Here is a 17,938-nt window from a genome sequence, read left to right on the forward strand (position 1 = left end):
CATCTTCTAGTGAACTAACGACATGGTATTGGAAAGAGGCCTAAGCAAATGACCTTGGTCCCCTGAAAGATGTCTCATACTCTCGGGGTACCTCTGCAGTATTTACAAAGGCAGCACTGGACCGAAACGGGTTGGGGTCGGAGCCTGGTATCCGGAGGCTGCAGCCTTGCGGTAGCGCTGGGAGCTATCAAAGCCACCCCCCTCCCTCGGCGCATTTTCAGAGCCGATTCGTCTCCCTAAATTCGGGGGCGTTTAAGTCCTAGAAAGTTCCTCGACTTGGGTATACCAGGGGGTCTCCAACACTCCTGGGGGCTCCAGGGGGCTTCCGGCGTGTACCCTCTTCTTTCGGTGGGGCCACAGACAGTCGTGGCTCAACAGAAACACTGAGCCTCTGCCAGATCCCAAAATGGCGACCAACCCTGCTAGGACTCCAGGGAGCCGCGAGCAACTTCCCCTTCCCAACAGCCCCTGCGCTGGCGACGACGGCAAGCAGGAAGGGGGAGGAGCCGGCAAGAAAGGGCGGGGCACAACGCTGCGCCCTCCCGCGCGCACCCCGGCCCCTCCCCACGTCTCTGCGTCCCGGCCCGGAGCTCTCGCCCGACCGGGCGGCCCGCGCTGCCTGCTGGGATACTCGGCCCGCCCAGCCAGTCCTCCCGGCTTGCGCTGCGGCCGCGAGATCCGCGTTTTTCCCAAGATGGTGGCGCTGGGTTCGGGGTGACTGCAGGAGACGACAGAGCCTGAATCCCCTTCGCCAGAACCTCGACACACCGCCTTCCTCCCGCTCGCGCACCCCGCTGCCACTTAGCCATCCGCTGGCCTGGGCGCTCGCCTTCCGCTGCCGCCTCCGACTTGAGCTTCATCTCTGCGGACCCAACGATTACGGCCGCGGGCAGCGGCGCCTCCCTCGGCTCCTCCTTGGGGTCGCGCTCGGAGCAGCTCGCAGCCTAGCCCCGGCTCGGCGGGCCCCGCAGCTCCCCAGTGGGGACAGGCAGCGGCGGAGCAGCGGCTGGCGACGAGCGCGGGGTTTTCTGCGGCCCCGGCGCCCCCTTTCCCGGCCTTAGTCTCCGGAGAAGGAAGCGCGGGTCCCGCATGAGCCCCGGCGGTGGAGGCAGCGAAAGGGAACGAGGCGGTGGCGGGCGGAGGCGGCGAGCGAGGGCGACTGCGACCAGTGAGGCAGCCGCTGCTGCGAGGGCCACAGCCCAGGCGCGGGGGCGACAGCAGGTCAGTTTGGCCGAGAACCGGGCCTGGGCCGGGGAGGCTGGGCGGCATTTCCCTTCTGTCTGTCGCCCAAACCACCCTTCGGGGCTGGCTCTGGACAAGGTAGGGACGCTCCCAACCCGCGCCACGGAGAGTGTTTGGGGGCGCATGGTTTGGAGGGGTCGGTGCCAGAAGTAGGCCTCTGGTAGCAGCGGGTGCTGCTACCGTAACTGTCAGTCCTGGCTGAGGGCCGGAGGGAGGGTTTTGTCGCCTAAGGGGACGCGAGCGGGCCCGGGGCGGGGCGTGCAGGGCGTCGAGAGTTGGCCCTCCTTGGAGCGGAGCTCGCGGAGCAGGCCTGGGCCCAGGCAGGGTAGGGCTGGCCTTTTCCTTCCAAGGGGAGCTCTTTTTTCGAGGTTTTGGCCCTGTTGGTGAAAAATGCTTAGACGTGTGCTTTGGTGGATTGGGGTTTTGGGGGTAGACTGGTGGGGAGGGAGGACGGATGAAGTGGGAAATCAAGCCCAAGGGTTGTGTTCACAGATTATCGGCCTTTTCAAATTAAACGTGAGCTACCGGGTTTGCCAGAGATTCTTTTAAATGCAAACCTGCAAACAGTTGGCATTTTATTATTTTCCCTTTTCAGTTGAGAAAATGAAAAGGACTCTTTCTTCGTTATGGCGTGGAGGTTTTGTTGGTAAAGTCAGAATTGAATGTTGGCTAATGCTTTAGTCCATAAAATTGTTAGAAATAATTTTAACATAGACACTGAGCTTAGAATCTTTCAAAGATAATTTAGTCTCTGAATTTTTAAAAACGTCCTATGGTAATACTAAAATAGAAGCATTACTAAATCTGTCTGGGATATTTATTAAGTGGCTAGGGTGCTTTTGAAAATGTAAACGAATAGCAAAATGAGATTTACAATCCAGAGTTACCCTCCGTAAATCATGAGGGAATATAGATATGACCCATAATTTTGGAGAATTCCACTGCCTGCAGTATTGAAAGAAGCAGGAAATTATTCCAGAATATTCTGGGGGGTGGTGGTGGAAGGGGGCTTGAAATGGAAATGACCTAAAGTTTGGAAGTGTAACTGTTAAAAAGTTACCTGTCAGAGTCACAGTAGATACCCAGTAAATCTTGAGTGAATTAGACAAGAGGGATGAGAAGTATTTACTTCATAACCTCTTCATAACCTCTGAGTAGTGAGTACTCTTAGTTAGTAGATTACTGTGTAAACCAGGTAAAAAAGTTTAGAATTTAGGAAGATAAAAAATAAAATTTTTGCCATGGTATGTGTAGTGGAAATAGTTTTAGAATTAGATCTTGCTTATAAATCTGAGTTACTTACCACATTTGTAATAAAATGAATACAGTATTAATGATGGTGCTGATAAGCCCAAAGAATGACCCAGAAGCCCTCTAAAGAAAGTAGTAATCACAACAAAAGCAAGAAACAGATTCAAGAAATAATGACCCTCTCTTTACAAAATTAGAATTGGAAACTAAGAAAGTCTTTTTGTATCAATATTTATTAACTAGCATTAGTATGCTAAGTGTTATGTACACTGTTGTCTGGACATTGCCTAGTTCCTGAGGAGTTTAACTTTACACAGAGATACAACTTACAGTGCTTTGATTTCTTTGTAGAGATTTTGTAAGCCGTTTTTATTTTACCTCTCTTAAATTGTACATTTTTTTTTCATGGCTTAAAAAATATCTTAAGTATACTTACTAGAAGTGTGAGGAAGACACATTCTCATCCCACTTGTTCAGTTCATCTAATAAGAGTTATTGGGTACTTAGAGTATCTTGGATATTTAACCTTTAATCAGTTGTATTTCTTAAACTTTAAGTCATTTTAAAAATGATCTTTCTTAACTGAGGGCTTTAGAGGGGAGGGGTGTGGGGGATTGGGATAGGCCGGTGATGGGTATTAAGGAGGGCACATATTGCATGGTGCACTGGGTGTTACATGCAAGTAATGAATCATGGAACTTTACATAAAAAACTAGGGATGTACTGTATGGTGACTAACATAATATAATAAAAAATTATTATTAAAAAAATGATCTTCTCTCCCCTCCAACCCCCTCCCCCCCAGTGTGAAGAAATTTGCTGTTTCAAATAAGCAGTCAGTAGGATAATCCAAAACTGTGGATCATATCTAAATTTTTCAACCCAAGCACTTGAAATATTTACAAATGTTTATTTTCTTAAATGATTGCTGGTTATGGTCTTCTCGTGTTGCACATTTTTGTTTAGACCTAAACTTGTATTGGTCAAAACATGAAGACATTACGTTAAATACACATGGAGCTGTTAAAAAGTTTTTTGATTTTTATGAGTGAAGACAAATTTTCTCTTTTCAGGATAATTCAGGATAACAGAATTTTGGCTGATTTTGACTCCCCCCACTGCAAATGTAAAGATAAATTCAAAAACATTGCAGTATGTGCAGTGAAAATAGCTTTGGAATTAGATCCCATTTTTAATTCTGGGCTCACCTTAGTTGTCTGATCTTGGCAAGTTGCTTAGTCTTGGTGAGCTGCAGTTTTGTCATCTGTAAAATGGGATAGTGAAACTAACTCAGAGTTGTTTTGAGGATTAGAGTTTGTAAATGTCTAACACATAGGCCCTTAATAAGTATTATCATTTGAAGTCTTCCTACCCTGTTATTTATTTTGTTCTCAAAGCACCTTACATTCAGTGAACTCTAGCATGTTATCCTTTACATTGTTTTCATTCTCACTAGCTGTGAACGAACTCTTCAAGGGCATGGACGGACTCCTAGTGTTTACCAGAAAGTGTGTTGCCAGCATATGGATGAATTAGTTATCAGTAAATAGTCAACATTTATTGGGTACCTACTGTGACTGCTATGAGCTGGGTTAGGTGTAGGAGCTACAAAGACAAGAATCATGTCTGTTGTTTGGAAGCTTATAATCTAGTGACTTTCTCAACACCATTTTTTGTGAAATCCTGTCACGTAATGGAACCTCATTTTTCTGTGCTCTTCCAGTCTTAGGGAAGTTCTGTGGACTCAACACTCCCCACCTGCGGCTGCTATTCTAAAAAATGTTGTTTTTACCTCTTTATACAACTATTTGGCATATGTGAAATACTTTATATTTTTACCTTGGTCCTACTCTAATCCAAAATCTGGCACATAGTGTGTGTGTGTGTGTGTGTGTGTGTGTGTGTGTGTGTGAATGGGTATGAAAAAAAAAATTACTTGGCAGTTTCCTATAAATACTTTGATGTTTTTCTGGGGTGATTATCATTCTGTCATCTGGTTCTAGATTTATAGAAGTTTCAAACCTGAGTAGGACTGTTCCTGAGGCCAGTCGCTCCATTCATTTTACACATGAAGAAATTGAAGTACAAAGCTTTAAAATGATTTTCTTAAAGTCATCCAGGTGGCAGAGCCAGAACCACAGTCTGAGTCTCTGGACTAGAGTTCAGGACTCTTTGTATACAATGGCGCGTGTTTTGTCCTACCTGTTGAGAGTAGTAGTTTGCTTCATTTGAATGTTTTCTACGCTAGGAGGCAGACTTTACAAGATGCCATCATTGCGCCTTTTCTGAGCATAACAGTTAGTGCAGGAAATGGGGCTTTTTCTTCTAATAAAGGAAGTCAAGTAAAATTACAGTAAATAGAAATGGTGTTAATTTACATATTCTATGTCCAGAACAGATGTATAAAATACTTAAAGATGCTATATAATTTCTTAAGTGAAATAACTTACTAATAGAGATAATAAATTTCTTTGCCAACTTTAATTTTCATTTACTCTCAGAAATGTTACCTGTAGTGTGCTTTGATCTAAGTTATCATAAATAAGTAAACATCATTATGGATAATAAGTCAAAATGAAGTTTTTTTTAAAGTTTGAGGACAATCTGAGAATGAAATAAAGCTAATACCTTTTTTTTTAATATTCCTTTTTCTAAGTGAGATTTAGCTGGCATTTGTTTCTAAGCTTCATGACTGTGAACTCCCTAAAATTATATATAAATTTTAAGTTTCAGACTCTCAACAGGTTCAGTGAACAAAAGCCACCAAGAACTACTGATGAGGAAGCACTAACTTTGGTGTCAGAAGATCATGGGTTCATCCTTCCAATCTAGCTTCCTAGCTGGTCATGAGCAGGTCATTTATCTTTCAAAGCCTGTGTTCTGTTAACTTCTGTTAAATGAAGGTGATACTTACTTGGTCTGTTTCAAAGGGTTGTTTTTCAGATGTGTTTATTCTCAAAAAAGTAGAATAATACTGTATAAAATGACCTTATATGTGACTTAGTGACTTGTTCAAGAAAAGTTAGTTAGTGGTAAACAAGTGATTGGAACCTTGGTATATTTTCATGCTTTTCTCTATAAACATTTTTAACCTTTTCATACTTTCAGAAGTATTGTTTTGGGAAATATTTAATGTGTGAGTTTATTTTAAATTTGTTAACTACATTTGAAATAAACAATAGATCTTGATAATTAGTGATGCTCTATTCAGTATTATTAATCCTTAGACCCCTTCTGTAATTTGCTTTACTTTTTTTTTTTTAAGATTTTATTTATTTATTTGAGAGAGAGAGTGCAAAAGAAAGCACGAGGTGGGGGAGGGTCAGAGGGAGAAGCAGACTCCCCGCTGAGCAGAGAGCCCCGCACAGGACTCAATTCCAGGACTCCAGGATCATGACCTGAGCTGAAGGCACACGCTTAACCGACTAAACCACCCTGGCACCCTAATTTGCTTTACTTTTGACCTCTCCTGTTAATTTGATAAATGGCAGGTTAATCATAAGGTTGACCTGAAAGGAAAAGGGGTTTTGGAGACGTAGATTCTTATTGGATAAGATTATTCCAGAAGTTCCATCCTAGGAAGTCTGCTAGAATCTATAAGATATCACGTGTGGATCATAGAAAAGAATCCTGTATAAGACTTTACTGAAGTCAGCATCTATGCCACAAATAAAAAGCATAGAAGTTGCATTTGAGCCCTGAACACTTACTATACAAGTAGGATGAAATGTTCCTTAAATGAAACTCTTGGCTGGCCAATATGGAGCTTAATATGGTGACTCTTAACAGTTAAGTGTGTTATAGAAGTTGACCATCTGTACCCTTCGGGGCTAATTGAGGTTAGTCAAGCACATATCCTTTTATATTACAGAAATAAAACATGAAAAAATTTTTTGACCTGTGTCTTTGTGGTATGCAGGCTTGTAACTCTTTGTTCTTAATGTGATGACTTTCTCCTTGTATCAAAAGCAATACCTTATCCGTTTCCAGCTTCTAATATAATAGACTTCTATTCTTGGATGTGAGAAGGTAGTCTTAGAATTGCTTTTGTGGCCTGTAACTACTATCCTAACCTATTTACTTTATATTCTTTGTGATGCAGAATAAATTCTGAATTTTCCCTCTAAAATATGCAGACAGTCCAGAGAATAATGTAATAATCATGTATCTACCATTCAGTATGGACAAATGTCACATTTTGTCATCTCCTTGCACTCTTTAGCTCCATCTTTAAAACTGGTGCTCTTTATTTTCTTCTGAGATGATAATTCTAGCCCTGCAGCTACCACTATGGGAATTTCTTCATATGGCCAACAAACACTTCCTTTCTCTTACCAGATGTAAAGCATAATCCTGTTCTTTGGAAGGGAAAAGATGAAATGCCCACCAGTGTTTTCTATATAAAGCTAATGGGTCATAGGGTGAAATATGGGTATTTCCAGCTTATTAATTATTTTAGTATTTTTTCTTATGAATTCTATTTATTGTGTCTCTGTGTGTTTATGTGCTAATATTGATACCTTATAGTGTGCCATAAATAAGAATGTTAAGTATTTACCTTTGTTAAATAAAGTTTTTGTTTGGGGGGAAATACATGTCTTTTGAGCACCTATTGTATGTGATGTGTATACTGATCAATAAATCCCATTTCACACAAAAAATAATTGGGTAACATTTTTCTTTTCTAGTTTTCTGAAGTGGGCTTGGGCTGACCAGTGCATCATATTCCATGTTGGTGATAGAAACTATGCTGTTTAAGATATTCTAAATTTAGAGCTTCTAAGAAATGGAAAATTTCCCTGATTACTTAAGCTGCTTCATTCATATTCAATTTCTTACACATTTTGCTATGTCGGTGACATACTGCTATAGAGTGAATGATTATGGCCTCTCAAAATTCATGTTTGGAATTGTAACACCCATTGTAATGGTATTAGGAAGTGGGGCCTTCCTGAGGTGATTAAATCATGAGAGTAGAGTCCTCATGAATGGGATTAGTGCCTTATTAAAGATTTCAGAGTTCCCTTGACTCTTCTGCCATATGAGGACCCAGCCAGAAGACAGCTGTCTGTGAACCAGGAGGCTGGTTCTTGCCAGACACCGAATCTGCCAGCACCTTGATACTCGGCTTCTTAGGCTCCAGATATTTGAAAAATAAGTTTCTGTTTATAAGCCACCCAGTCTGTGGTATTTTGTTTTAGCAGCCTGAAATGGACTAGGACACATTAAACATGTTTAAAGAACAGAGAGGGAAAATAGAAAATTAAACGGATAAAGTTTGGTAGCTAAAGTAGGAATACACTGTGCCTGACAGAATGGAAGTGCTTAAAAGTTGACCATAGTGTTTAAATGAGAACACTTAAGGAAGATGTATTAGAAAAAACAAGCTAACTTTAGTCTTTTAAACACACAAAACTAAATTTCTGCATTCCATATATTATTGTATATTTCTTTAATTACTGCCCAGTGTACTGTATTTCAAATGAAAAAGTGAAGTGTTATGGTCTCATCTAACTCAGTAGGGAGTCAGTTCACCCCACCTAAAACTCCTCTTCCATCTTTTGGACTAAATGAAAGGCAAGGAGGGGTGAACTTAAAAATAGTTGGATCTCAACTGGAAGATAGGTAAGTCACTTACCTCAACTGAAATTAAATCCTTCTTCCTAGATTGAAGATTCAGTGAGAATAATTTCTGTGTGTCTCTTTTTTTTTCTTCTCACGTGCAGTTTTATGTATTTGTAAGTGCCTGATGAATGAACTGCTTTCCAGTTCGGGACTACTTTTAGGTGTCTGCTGTGGGCTGATAAATAAGAATCATCAGGAACAAAATCCTCTAGGCTTCAGAACTTTTAACTAATTTTAAGTAGATAAAGGACTAGGAGTCAGCCTGGATAGTGGGCCAAAGACATACCTGTATTACAGCCCCACTTTGCTGCCTCTGCCTGTGCTGAATTTGACAAGGCTTTCCTAGGAGGGGTGTGTTTGTTGTGTTCTCCATATTTCTAGCTGACATCAGATTTTGAGAAATTGAGGCTGATCACTGTGGCCTACAAGTCTCTTAAGTGATCAAGATTTAATTCCCCTAAGTGCTATTTTGCTATTTTAGACATTGTAGCATATGTTTAAAACTGCCGTGAGTACAATAGTATTCATTCTATATTCTTACTCTGATGTGTTTTCTTTAATAAAGTAAGTACGTTGGGTTAGATGATCTCCAAGGTAATATTCAGTTTATATAATATATATTCATTTTTTTCTTTTTGAATATATGTATATATCTTAATTATAAAATATTTAAAACTTACAGTAAATAATATAGGAAAAACACACCATCCAGAGCTATAAATTCTGCTACTTTTGATTCTTTGGTAAGTAAATGCAGTCTTAGGTATTCACTTACAGCAATGTCCTCCCAATCTTTCCCAGTCCTGTCACCCTCTTTAAGGTAATAACTATCCTGAGGCTCTTGAGTATACATCGTATTCTTGTTTATACTTTTACTGTGTCCCTGTACAAGTATCCATAAGTGATAAGTGTTTGTGTTTTAAATTTTTACAAAATGGTACTATATTGTACATAATTTTTCATCAGATTCCTTTTTTTAAAAAACTTAGCATTTTTTTAAGATAATACGATATATGTATTGTTCATTCAATTTGTTGTATGGTACTCCATTGTATGGATATATAAAATGTATGTATTTCACTATTGATTGATATTTTGAGTTATCTCCTTTTTTGTTACCATAAATAATGCTGCAGTGGTTGCTTTTACACATATTTTGGTGTAGGTGTTTAGGAAGATTCATGAAAGTGAATTGTCTGGGAATAGGTTGTGAATAACTTTGACTTTACTATATATTTCTAAATTCTTTAAAATCATTATGCTAGTGTATACTTTATATGCGCACTTTGTTTTCCAGCATCCTAGCCCTCGCTTGGGATTGTCCTATTTGAAAATTTTTGCAAACTTGATGCATGTGAAATGATAACTTTTTTTTAATATGCCTCATTTTAATTTACATTAAATGGTGTAAATGGTGGGTAAATGGATTTTATTATTTTGGGCATCTTTTAAGTGTTTATAAATTAAAGAATTGTTTTAAAAAGAATGAGACATTAACATACAGTATTTATGTTGTAAAGGACCTTGACTCATCTCATCCAACCTTCTTTTATAATGCAGCCATGAAAGTTATCAGAATACGGATAAAATACTGCTGTTTGCCTATTATGGTATTTCTCTTTTGGGATATAGAATCTCAACGTTCAGTGTTGAAATCATGAGACTTTTCCTTTATGATGTGAATTTTTTGTTCAAAAATTCTTCATATTGTCCGCTAATAGTTGAGAGGTTTATGTTTTTTGTTTTTGTTTTTGCATTTAGGGAGGGAGTTGGGAATCGGATTTTTTTTTCATATGATAAGTGACTTGTCCCAACATTAAGTATTGAATTCTTCCCCCATTATTGTATTATTTTGTAATTGTCATCTGTATTATCTGCCATGTGCTTGGGTTTGATTTTAGTTTCTTTGGTGTTTTTGGTTTTTTTTTTTTTTTTGTCTTTCTCTTTTTTAAAAAACACCAGTACTACGTTGTTTTATTTTAAATAAGCTTTTTATATTAAGCTTTGAAATCTGAGCGTACAGGCCTCCCCTTTATTCATTTTCAGAACTGTCTTGGCTCTTAGACTTTTATTCTTTCATAATAATTTAAAACCAGTTTATCAAATTCCTTTGGGGATATTATTTGGAATTGCATTGAATATATAAATTGAGAACTGATATGGCTTATCTTGCTATTTATTTGATTCTTCAGTATTTTGCCGTTTTCTTCATAAATGCCTTTTATACATTATTAAATTTATTCTTAGATATTTGATTAATTTTTTTGCATTGTAAATAGCATCCCTTTTTAATGACATTTGATCATTGCTGGTATTGATTTTGTATCCATCAGTTTGGGTGAACTCCATCATTTCTAATAGTTTGTAATTATTTTGGATTGTGAACAAATACTTGTCTTTTCAAGTGATCTTTTAAAAATAGAATTCTAACCTTGTAACTTTCTATTTAAAATTCTTCTTTGGTTTTCCATTGCTTTTAGAGTAAAATTCAGAATCCTTTATTAGTTTATAAAGTCCCACATGATCTAGATTTTGTACTATTTCAGCCTTACCTTTCTCCACACTCCTCATTGAGCAGAACCATCTAACAGTATTGGCCTTTTCAGTTTTTTGAGCTTTCTAACCTCTTTCTGTGCCAAACCCTTTGCCAGTGTGTTTCAGGTTGCTTGGAATACAGCTAAACAACAAATTTCACCCATCCTTTAGGTCTCAGGATGTTGCTAAATATTCCCAAATATTACTTAGGGAAGCCTTCCCTGAGAATCTCCTTGCACTCATTGGTTTTAGTGCTTCCTTGTATTATGCTGTTAATGAATTTTGCTTTTCCTGAGTAAGTATATAATTTCAACTGCAATTAAATAATTTCTTTACTCCTGAGTTGAAGATTCTATGAGAAAGGTAAATGCTTGCCTCTATTTTATTTATTTAAAGATTTTTTTAAAGTAGTCTCTGTACCCAGCATTGGGGCTCACCCCAAGATCAAGAGTCTCATGTTCCACCTTACTGAGCCAGCCAGGCACCCTCTCTCTCCTTTTTAATGTGCAGTTTCAGGCATTTGTGAGTGCTGGGTGAATGAATGAATGTTCGTCTACTGATTGATCTAGAAATACTATTCCAGTTGGTAACTGCTCAAAAGAATATAATCAGGCTACTTTGAGGTATTTTACTAGACATTCATAGAAAATTAAATGCCCTCAATTTTTATTATTTAAGGCCTTCAAGTATGGCTGGTCTTTAGAACAACAATTTTCTGTCTTTTAATAGAGGCAGTCTAGTTGACTTAAAATTATATGTAGTAAGTTTTCTTAAGAGCATTTTGAAGTTAAATTAGAAGCCAGTCTCTTGTTATCCTTAAATCAGATTTTACGAGTTTAGATACTACATTTGATACACAGATGAAATATAATAAACCTGAAAATAAGTGTTCATGATTATTTCAAGGAAAACCCACCTACCTTTAGTTATTTTAGTATCTTCTACTATACATCTTTATTTGTGTGTATAACACAGGCTGAAAGCTAGCATAATTCTAGGTTTAATTTTAGGTTAGGCACTATATAAGATTGAACTCAGGTGAACTGTAAGTGCAAAAAGAACCCAGGGGAAAATTTCACAATAGTAAGCCCTTGGAACTATGTATAGCACATTTGTTTCTGTTTTCAGATCATAGAATTGTTGACCAGAATGAGTGGTTTATCATTAAAGCCAGGAAATTGAAATAATTCTGGTAATTTAGAATTTCTAAAGGATCTCCATAGATGACATTTGATCTACAAGTAGATAAGATACTCCTAGTGCTAGTGCTAGTGCTAGTAAGCCATGTAGTAAAACACTTAAATAAAGATAGCTTATGGGGGGAAGAGAGCATTTTAATATTGGCCAATCATGAGTGTACTTTCTGTAGTTATTCAGGTAGGTAAATAAGCATAACTTATTTAATTTCTGAACTGTTCACAGAACCCAGAGGGAGGGCCGGGCCAGTTGTCATTTGGAGCATTCAGTTCTTTTCCAGTGCACAGTGGTTGTGATCCCAGAGTTCTTTTCCTATATATAACTGATTGTACAACCTAGATTTGCAGCACAGCCTCAATTTTAAATATTAGGTTATTCTCATAAATCATAAAACCAAGAATTTTAGCATTTTCATATTTCCAGAGAGCCTCTTATATTTCCTGTTGTATTTCCTGGTTGGTCCCTCTCCCTGCCTTAAATATTGGTATGTAGAATTATTTTTGAGTGAGGAAATACAGGTAGATAGCTTTATATTTTTAAGCACAAAAATAAATGATAGTTTCCTTTTCCTTTCTTAGCTAATTCTAAAACAACAGTTGTTAAATACAAGTGTAGAAAAGCATGAAATTGCCTGGCAAATACCAAATAAGTGTTATCTGTGTAACTACAGATACATGTAGCTTTTTTCCTTTTTTGAGAGGTTTAAAAAAAAAATCGCAGCATAGTTTTTACAGTTTCCAACTTTATTGAGATATAATTCACATACCGTAAAATTCACCCTTTTAAAGCATACAATTAATTTTTAGTGTATTTGTATTTAGTATATTTGGGTTTTCGTATATTTACCACCACTAATTTTAGAACATTTCATCATCTCATAAAGAAACTCTATACCTATTAGTAGTCATTCCCTATTTTTCTGTCCTCCAGCCTCTGACAACCACTAATCTGCTTGCTTTCTATATGGATTTGCCTATTCTATGTACATTTCATATACATGGAATTATAAAATATGTGCCCTTTTGTGTATGGCGGCTTTTACATAGTATTGTATTTTCAGGGTTTGCTTGTAGCATATAACAGCATTTTATTTTTTTTGTGGCTGAATATTACACTATGAATATATGCACTGTTCATTCAGTCATCAGTTGATAACTATTTGGATTGTTTCCATTTTTTGGTTATGAATCACGTTGCTATGAACATTCATATACAAGCTTTTGTGTGAACATATATATTCAGCTCTTGGATATATCTAGGAGTGAAACTGCTGGGTCATAGGGTATTTTTGTTTAACATTTTGAGGAGCTGCCAGAATCCTCCCAGTGGCTGTACCATTTTACAGTTGCATCAGCAATGTATGAAAGTTGTTTCTGACAGCTCTACTTCTATGCCAAAGTTGATCGTCTCTTTATTTTAGTAATTTTTACGGTGTGAAGGTATCTCTTTGTGGTTTTGGTTTGCATTTGCTTAATGATTAATGATGATAACAACATTTCATGTGCTGATTGGTGCTCTTTGGAGAAGATCTATCCAAATCCTTTGCTGTACTTTAATTTTTTTTTTTTTCTTATTGAGTTTTAAGCATTCTTTATATGTTCTGGTTACAAGTCCCTTATCAGATAGATGATTACCACACATTTCTCCCCATTCTGTAGGGTTATCTTTTCACTTTCATGATTGTGTTTCCTTGAAGCACCCAAGTTTTAATTTTTGGTGAAGTCCAACTTATGTATTTTTCTTTCGTTGCCTTTGGTGGTGTTATTTAAGAAACCATTGCCTAATCTAAGGTCATAAAGGTTTATGCCTATTTTCTTCTAAGAATTTTGTAGTTTTAGTTCTAAATTTAGGTCTCTCATCTGTTTTAATTTTTGCATAGGTATGATTTAGGTTTAGATCTGGATTGCATTCGGCATGTTTTTGGATATGGCATACAAATAGCTACCTTTTATTTTTTTCCACTTGGGTAGCTAATTCTCTAGACCACTTGAGGGATCCTTTCCTCACTGACTTAAAATGGCACCTTTTTCTTTTATTCAAAGATTATTTATTTTAGGGAGAGAGAGGGAGTACCTGTGTGTGTGAGCAGGGGAGGGGCAGAGAGAGAGGGAGAGAGAATCTCAAGCAGACTCTGTGCTGAGCACCCAGCCCGACTTAGGGCTCAGTCCCACAACCCTGAGATCATGACCTAAACTGAAACAAAGTGTTGGGTGTTTAACCAACTGAGCCACCCAGGTGCCCCAAAATGCCACCTTTTTATATATTAAGTTTTCATAAACTAAAAAAATGAAGTTTTTTGAGGTATAATTTATATCCTATAAAGTGTACCCGTTTTTAAGTGTACAGTTTGATGTATTTTGATGCATATATGTATACCGTAGCAACTACCACAATTAAGAGTAGTAATGGTCTTTTCTCCCTTTTGGCTCTGGGCAACCACTGATGTTTTGCGTCTTCTAGAATTGCATATAAATAATATCATAAGTTATATGCTCTTCTTTTGGCTTTGTTCCTTTAGCATGTATTTGAGATTTTTCCATTTTGTGTTTATTACTTTTTTTAAAAATACAGTATGGCTATGCCACATTTTTCTTCTCATTTTTTTGGTGAACGTTAGATTTTTTTTCCAGAATTAGGCTGTTGTGAATAAAGGTACTCTTTGCATGTGTCTCTGTGTGAACATATTTTCATTTCTCCAGGGTAAACACCTTAAGTTGTAATTACTGGATCACATGACAAGTTTATGTTCAAATTTATAAGGTATTATTTTCCAGATACAGAGTTTTGCATTCCCATGAGTAATGTATGAAAGTTCCAGCTCTTCCAAATCCTTGTCAGCATTTGATACTCTCAAATTGCAGACATTCTGATTGGTGTGTGGTGGTATCCCATTAGTTTCTTTTTCTTTAACTGTAGTAAAATACACATAACATAAAATCCATAATTTTTTTTTTTAAAGATTTTATTTATTCATTTGACAGAGTGAGAGAGAGACAGCCAGCGAGAGAGGGAACACAAGCAGGGGAAGTGGGAGAGGAAGAAGCAGGCTCCCAGCGGAGGAGCCTGACGTGGGGCTTGATCCCAGAACGCCAGGATCACGCCCTGAGCCAAAGGCAGACGCCTAACAACTGAGCCACCCAGGCGCCCCAAAATCCATAATTTTAACTCTTTTAAGTGTACATTTCAGTGGCATAAAGAACATTCATGTTTTTGTGCAGCCATCACTTACTCATCTCTGGAACTTTTTCATCATCCCAAACTCAAATTCTGTACTCATTAAACAGTAACATTCCCTTACCCCTGTTATCTTCCCCCTCCTTCCAGCCTCTAGTGACCACTGTTCTACTTTCTGTCTCTAAGAATTTGATTATTCCAGCTACTTAATATAAGTAGCTGATGCTCAAGTGACTGAGCCATCAAGGTGCCCCTCCTTTTAAAGGCTGCATAGTATTTCATTGTGTGCAAAAATACCACATTTTGTTTAACCATTCATTCACTGGATGCTTCTTCCTTTTGGGTATGGTGAATAGGCTGCTGTGAACATGGGTGTACAAATAACCGAAGTCTTTAAGTCCTTGCTTTCAGCTCTTGGCATGTTTGTTCTTGGGTATATATACCTAGGAATGGTATTGCTGGGTCATATGGTAATTCTGTTTAATTTTTTTGGGGGGGGGGATCAACATCCCATTTTCCACAGTAACGGTACCCATTTTACATTCCTGCCAGCAATCACAAGGTTCCAGTTTCTCCACATCCTTGCTAACACTTGTTATTTTGTTATTTTAAAAAAATAATTTTCCCACTAAAGGGTGTGAAGTGTCATGGTTTTTACGTTTCCCTGATGAAGAATGATGTTGAGAAGTTTTCATGTGTTTATTGGCCATGTGTATGTCTTTTTTGAGTGTCCATATGCTTTGCTTATTCTTTTCAGGATACAAACTCTTTATTAGATATATGTATTTCTTCTGTTATATTATAGGTTTTTTGGTTTATTATTTTATTAATTACCAAGAGAGAAGTATTGAAACCTTCACTGTAATTATGAGCTTGCTGTCTTTTCTTTGAGGTCTGTCCATTTTTGCCTCGTATTTTGAAGCTGTAGCTATTAGGTGCATTCACATTTAGGACTGTTAGATCTCTTTGATGAATTGATTCTTTATTGTTACGAAATATCTCTGTGATTCTCTGGTAATGTTCTTTGTCCTAAAGTCTACTTTGTCTGGTGTTAGTATTACCGCTCCTCCTTTGTTATGATTCATGTTTGAATATTGTATCTTTCCCAACTTACCTGTATACTGTCTTTCTTTTAGTTTGACAGTGCATAGTTGCATCTTGCTTTTTGATTGATTTTTACAGTTTCCTGTTTTCTGAGTGTTCAGTGCATGCATTTATTATAATTGACTGTATGGTTGGGTTTAAGACTACCAAGTTTCTGTTTGTACCATCTGTCTTCTTTCTCCCCTTTCCTGTTTTCTTTTGGATTGAGCATTTTTACAGAAGTTTGTTTGATCTTTGCTATTACCTTATACCTTATTCTTCCTCTGACACGAGTGGTTGTGCTAGTACTTACAGTATCCCTTACTTTATATCCGTCTACTTTCAGAAATATACCTCTTAGAGTATATTGTGAGAATTCTAATACAGTATAAATTTGTTTACCGTCTGTCATCCTTTTTGGTATTGTAGTCTTATATTTTACTTCTGTATAAGTTATAAACTCCACAGTCTTATTTGTAATTATTTCTTTTAAACGGCCAATTTTTTGTAAAGAAATTTAAAAACCAAGAAATACCAAACCAAGGGGCGCCTGGGTGGCACAGCGGTTAAGCGTCTGCCTTCGGCTCAGGGCGTGATCCCGGCGTTCTGGGATCGAGCCCCACATCAGGCTCCTCCGCTATGAGCCTGCTTCTTCCTCTCCCACTCCCCCTGCTTGTGTTCCCTTTCTCGCTGACTGTCTCTATCCTGTCGAATAAATAAATAAAATCTTAAAAAAAAAAAAAAAAAAAGAAATACCAAACCAAGTTATTAAACCAAATTTATCAACATTTTTTGATATTTATGCTCATACTTACCATTTTCACTTTACTTTGTGTAGATTTGTATAGATTTCTTTATGTAGACCCAGGTTTGAAGAATTTAGACATTTTTGAAGTGCAAATCTGTTGGCCAAAAAACTTTCAGGTTTTATTTGCATGAAAATGCCTCTATTTCACTTTTATTATTTTATTAGGAAAAAATACTCAGATTCACACAGGTGTGAAATAACTGTAGAATGTAATTCCACAATTAGCATTTGCTTTGTGTCATATCTATCCATCTATTAATTTGTTTTATTTTTTTGATGCTTTTCAAAGTAAGTCGTAGTTATTAGTATTCCACATCCTTCAGCATGTGTCTTGTCAACTAAAACTTAGTAATTTATTATTAATTAACTTTAGTATATTGAATTTAACTGATTTTAGTATATTGTTCCAGTTATTTATTTCCATGTGACAAATCACCCTTAAATGTCAGCATTTAGTTTGCTTATGAATCTGTGCTTTGTGCAGAGACTGGAAAGCATAGCTTGTTTTGGCTTCAAACGTGTCAGAGTGGCTTGATAACTGTTGTAACTTGATAATTGGAGGCTGGATCCATCTGAAGGATGGCTCACAAATCTGGAGATTGATGCTGACTGTCAGGACTTCATCTAGAGTTCAGGTCTAGAACACTTACATGTTGCCTTTATACGTATGTGGTTGCTTGGCTTCCTTGCCAAGTGGCTGACTTGCTCAATATGTGGTGGCTAAATTCTAAGAGTATCTCAAAAGAGCAAGGCGGAAGTACATGGAGTTTTTATGACCTAGCGTTAAGTAAGTCACAGAGCACCATACTGTCTTGACTGAAAGAATCACAGAGGCCACTCAAAGGAGAAGAGACATAGACCCCACCACCTGATGGAGAATGCCGTGTTGACCTTGTAAAAAGAGCATGTGTGATGGATTATATTGTGGTGGCAATCTTTGGAAAATAAAATCTGCCACATACATCATTCCATGAGTTTTGAGAAATGTATACATTTTTGCAGCACTTAAGTCCTATCAAGTTA

The 17,938-nt window shown here is 37.6% G+C and overlaps 1 protein-coding gene across 3 annotated transcripts in view; it reads left to right on the forward strand.

Annotated features, from left to right (window-relative positions):
• The first annotated feature begins 726 nt into the window (after window positions 1–726).
• UBE3A (ubiquitin protein ligase E3A) overlaps window positions 727–17,938 on the forward strand; it is a 95,991-nt gene continuing 78,779 nt past the window's right edge. For all 3 annotated transcript variants that reach the window (XM_040642657.1, XM_040642658.1, XM_040642659.1), the window contains exon 1: window positions 727–1,221. The gene's annotated coding sequence lies outside the window, so the exon portion shown is untranslated. The remainder of the gene's footprint in view (window positions 1,222–17,938) is intronic.

Source organism: Ursus maritimus, unplaced genomic scaffold (genome assembly GCF_017311325.1).
Source record: "Ursus maritimus isolate PB19 unplaced genomic scaffold, ASM1731132v1 scaffold_27, whole genome shotgun sequence".
NCBI lineage: Eukaryota > Metazoa > Chordata > Mammalia > Carnivora > Ursidae > Ursus > Ursus maritimus.